The sequence below is a fragment of the Piliocolobus tephrosceles genome, unplaced genomic scaffold (genome assembly GCF_002776525.5).
Source record: "Piliocolobus tephrosceles isolate RC106 unplaced genomic scaffold, ASM277652v3 unscaffolded_19538, whole genome shotgun sequence".
NCBI lineage: Eukaryota > Metazoa > Chordata > Mammalia > Primates > Cercopithecidae > Piliocolobus > Piliocolobus tephrosceles.
This window is the reverse complement of record NW_022301574.1, coordinates 7,375-12,462: the sequence shown is the minus strand read 5'-3', so window position 1 is coordinate 12,462 and position 5,088 is coordinate 7,375.

Sequence of the window (5,088 nt, the reverse complement as noted above, 5' to 3'; positions counted from 1 at the left end):
AGGGATGTCTGTCTGGTGGGCTCTGTCTTGGGATCCCAGGCTTGGTCCTCATCTGAAATTTTCTTTTCTTTTTTTTTTGAGACAAAGTCTCACTCTGTTGCCCAAGCTAGAGTGCAGTGGTGTGATCTTGGCTTACTGCAACCTCCACCTCCCGGGTTCAAGCGATTCTCCTGCCTCAGCCTCCTGAGTAGCGGGAACTACAGGCACGTGCCACCACGCCCGGCTACTTTTTGTATTTTTAGTAGAGACAGGGTTTCACTACGTTGGCCAGGCTGGTCTTGAACTCCTGACCCCGTGATCTACCCGCCTTGGCCTCCCAAAGTGCTGGGATTACAGGTGTGAGCCACTGCACCCGGCTGAAATTTTCTATCTGGAAGCATCCTCTGCACATTCAATGTGGTGGTTCAACCTGCATTTTAATCTTGTAGCTCAGTCTGAGGTGTCATGCTGAGAGCTGAGTTTGGGATACATGGACTTATAAAGCATTATGCATAGAATTTTGGGGTGTCTGTATCTTTCTTCCCTCCCTCCCTCCCTTCCTTCCTTTTTTTTTTTTATTTTTTTTTTTTTTATTTTTATGGATTCTCACTTTGTTGCCCAGGCTGGAGTGCAGTGGTGGCATGTCAGCTCACTGCAACCTCTGCCTCCGAGTTCAAGAAATTCCCCTGCTTCAGCCTCCTGAGTAGAGTAGCTGGGACTACAGCTGTGCACCACCATGCCCGGCTAATTTCTGTATTTTTAGTAGAGACAGGGTTTCAGCATTTTAGTCAGGCTGGTCTCGCACTCCTGACCTCAGGTGATCGCCTGCCTTGGCCTCCCGAAGTGCTGGGAGTATAGGCGTGAACCACCGCACCTGGCCTGATTGCAATTTTAAAATTGGGAAACAAATATGCAATTTGGAATGGTGTTTTTGTAATATTTTGATAACTGTATTTTAACATACTTGATTTCCTTTGTAAACCTATATTTTATTGTATGCATTTAAAAACATTATTCTGGGCTAGGCTCATGCCTGTATTCCCAGCACTTTCGGAGGCTGAGGGAGGATTACTTAAGCCCAGGAGTTTGAGACCAGCCTGAGCAACATAGTAAGAACCTGGTCTCTGCAAAAGAATCTTTTTTTTTTTTTTTTTAGAGATGGAATCTGGCTCTGTGGCCCAGGCTGGAGTGCAGTGGCACGATCTCGGTCCACTGAAACCTCCACCTCCCGAGTTCAAGCGATTCTCCTGCCTCAGAAATTGTAAAATAAAATAAAAACATTCTGTGAAGAGTTATATTGACTTTACCAGATTGCCAATGGGGGTTCAAGTCACAAAAAAGGTGAAGACGTTTGGTACTTAGGATATTCGGCCTTGGACTTCAGTCTCAAAGCTAAATCTCAGGGTTCATTCAGAGGCCTTGGTTTGTTACATCCCAGAGACGGACTCCAAGTGTGGGGATATCTAGCAGGCCTATTCTCTCTGTGTATGTTTGAGGCCTCAGACTGTGGGAACTTGAACTGAGGTTTTCAATATCTTCATTTGGGCCTCTCTGAACTCAATCTACGTTGCTGATTCTACAAAAAATGAGTCTCTGGAGCTACTGAGGAGGCTATGCCCCTGAGGTTCTCAGTCTGGAACTACTCTAATTATCATCACATACCATGTTGCTTCCTGCCTCTGTATTTGCACACATTTTTTCCCCTGCACAGAAGGCTCTTTCCTCCTTTCAGTAACACCTTCCACCCCCATACACACACACTCCCCATCACCCAGCAAAATTCTACTCAAACTTTAAGAATCAGCTCATGTGTCATCTCCTCCGAGAGGCCTGCCACAACCCCCAAGGCTGGGTCAGGGACCCTCTGCTGAAATCCCATGAGTCCCTGTGTTCCTTTTTCCCTGGGCATTGCACAGAGATAGATTTATTGTAGAGCTAATCAGTCTTAAGCCTCAGGGCCCCACACTTGCACAGGCCACTTCCAGGTCTTTGGTTATTGAGCCTGGTCTATTTGAAGAGTGTTTAAGATTTGTCACTGCACAAGAGAAGTTAAAATAACCTGAAATCTTACAGCTCACATGTAAAAGAAACTAGAAATTTTCCCAAGTTTGACAAAAATCTTAAAATGTACATTACTAATAATGAGTTGTGAAATGGAAACTTTTCTAAAATACCAACAATAAAAAATTTTACTCAACTGAATTGAAATCAATTGAATTCTTTGTGTTCTCTCTAGAAAATATAACATACTTGTCATATGAAGAGTTCTATTAACTCTTTGATATCAAAAAATGTAGAAAAATTAGTAGAGAGGTGAGTCAGGTAATTAATAAGAGTATTTTATTTTGGCCGGACGTGGTGGCTCACGCCTGTAATCCCAGCACTTTGGGATGCTGAGGCAGGCGGCTCACCTGAGGTCAGGAGTTTGAGAACAACCTAGCCAACATGGTGAAACCTTGCCTCTACAAAACAAAAACAAAATAACATTTTATTTTTCTGGGTTAGAAGATGTTTGGGACATTTGTCAGTTTTAAAAAATTTGTAATTTGTAAATTAGATTTCTAATTTTAAGGAAATACTTTAATCAACAAATAAGTAAAGTGCGCAATTCAATGGCTTTTAGTATAGTTTCTTCTGATTTGCTCCTTGGCTTTCTCCTTAGCTTTCTCACTGTGCGTTCACATAGTTGTCCCAGTGTATACACCTCTCTGGTGTCCCTCTTTGTCTGTGTCCTCATCTCCTCTTATTATTATATTTTGTTGTTTTTTGTTTTTGAGACAGGGCTTGTTCTGTCACTCATGCTGGAGTGCAGTGGTACAATCATGGCTCACGACAGCCTCAATCTCCTGGACTCAAGTGATCCTCCCTCCTCAGCCTCCTGAGTAACTGGGACTATAGCCATCATACCCAGCTAATTAAAAAAAAAATGTTTTTGTAGAGATGGGGGGGGGTCTTGCTTCTTTGCACAGGATGATCTCGAACTCCTGGCCTCAAGCAATCTGAGCCATTGCACCGAGTTCTAATCTCCCTTCTTTATAAGGACATCAGTCATAATGGATTAGGGTCTACCCATACAACCTCATTTTACCTTAATTACCTTTTTAAAGGCTTTATCTCCCAGTACAGTCACATTCTGAGGTACTGGGGATTAGGGTTTCTATATATGAATTTGGGGGGTGGTAGACACAATTTAGCTCATAACAGCAACCATTACCTCATCTAATTTTTAGAACACTTTCAACACCCCCAAAAGTAGCCCTGAAGCCTTTTAGAAGTCACACTCTATTCTTTCCCCATCCAAGCCCTGGGCAACCATTCATCTATTTTCTGTCTCTATAGATTTACCTATTCTGTATATTTCATATAAATGGTATCATACAATATGTGGTCTTTTTTGACTGGTCGGTAATTATACGTCCTCTTTCATTCCTGATTTCAGTAATTTGAGTCTTCTTTCTTTTATTTCTTCCTCAGTCTAGCTAAGGGTTTGTAAATTTTGTTGATCTTTTCAAATAACTGACTTGGCCAGGTGCAGTTGCTCACACCTGTAATCCCAGCATTTTGAGAGGCGAGGCAGGTGGATCGCTTGAAACCAGGAGTTCAAGACCAGCGTGGGCAACAAAGTGAGACACCTCCTCCCAACACACACACACACACACACACACACACACACACACACACACACACACAACCCAGGCAGAGTGGCCTATTCCTGTAGTCCCAGCTAATCAGGAGGCGGAGGCAGGAGGATCCTTTGAGCCCAGGAGTTTGAGGCTGCAGTGAGCAATATTTGTGCCACTGCATTCCAGCCTGGGCAACAAAAAAGACTTCATCTCTAAAAAACAATAACCACCCAGGTCTGGTGACTCACGCCTGTAATCCAAACACTTGGGAAGGCTGAGGTGGGCAGATCACTTGAGGTCAGGAGTTCGAGACCGGCCTGGTCAACATGGTGAAACCCTGTCTCTACTAAAAATACAAAAATTAACAGGGCATGGTGGCATGTGCCTGTAATCCCAGCGACTCTGGAGGTTGAGGAAGGAGACTCCTTTGAACATGGGAGGCAGAGGTTGTAGTGAGCTGAGATTGCACCACTGCACTTCAGCCTGGCTGACAGTGCCAGACTCCATCTAAAAACAAACAAACAAACAAAAACAACAACTGACTTTTGGTTTCACTGTTTTTTCTATTCTCTATTGTTTTTCAATTCTCTATTTCATTTATTTCTGTTCTAATATTTATTATCTCCTTTCTTATGCTTGCCTTGGGATTACTTTGCTCTTCTTTTTCTGGTTTCGTGAAGTGGGAGTGTAGGTTATTAATTTGATATCATTCTTTCATTTTTATTTTTTTGAGGCAGGGTCTTGCTCTGTCCCCCATGCTGGAGTGCAGTGGCACAATCATGGCTCACTGCAGGCTTGAACTCCCAGGCTCAAACCATCCTCCCACCTCAGCCTCCTGAGTGGCTGGTACTACACGCATATGCCACAATGCTCATCTAATTTTGTTTGTTTGTTTGAGACAGAGTCTCACTGTGTCACCCAGGCTGGAGTGCAGTGGAGTGATTTCAGCTCACTGCAACCTCTGCCTCCCAGGTTCAAGCGATTCTTGTGCTTCAGCCTTCCAAGTAGTTGGGATTGCAGGTGTGTGTCACCATGCCTGGCTAACTTTTGCATTTTTAGTAGAGACAGGGTTTGTCCATATTGGCCATGCTGGTCTCAAACTCCTGGCCTCAGGTGATCTGCCCACGCAAAGTGCGGGAATTATAGGTGTGAGCCACCATGCCTGGCCTAGTTTTCAAATTTATTTATTTATTTAGAGACAGAGCCTCACTCTGTCTCCCAGGCTGCAGTGCAACGGCACCATCTCGGCTCACTGCAACCTCCACCTCCCAGGTTCAAGCCATTCTCCTGCCTCAGCCTCCCAAGTAGCTGGGATTACAGGTGCTTGCCACCACACCCAGCTAATTGTTATATTTTTAGTAGAGATGGGGTTTCACCACGTTGGCCAGGCTGGTCTCAAACTCCTGACCTCAAGTGATCTGCCCGCCTCAGCCTCCCAAAGTGCTGTGATTACAAGCGTGAGCCACCATACCTGGCCTAATTTTTA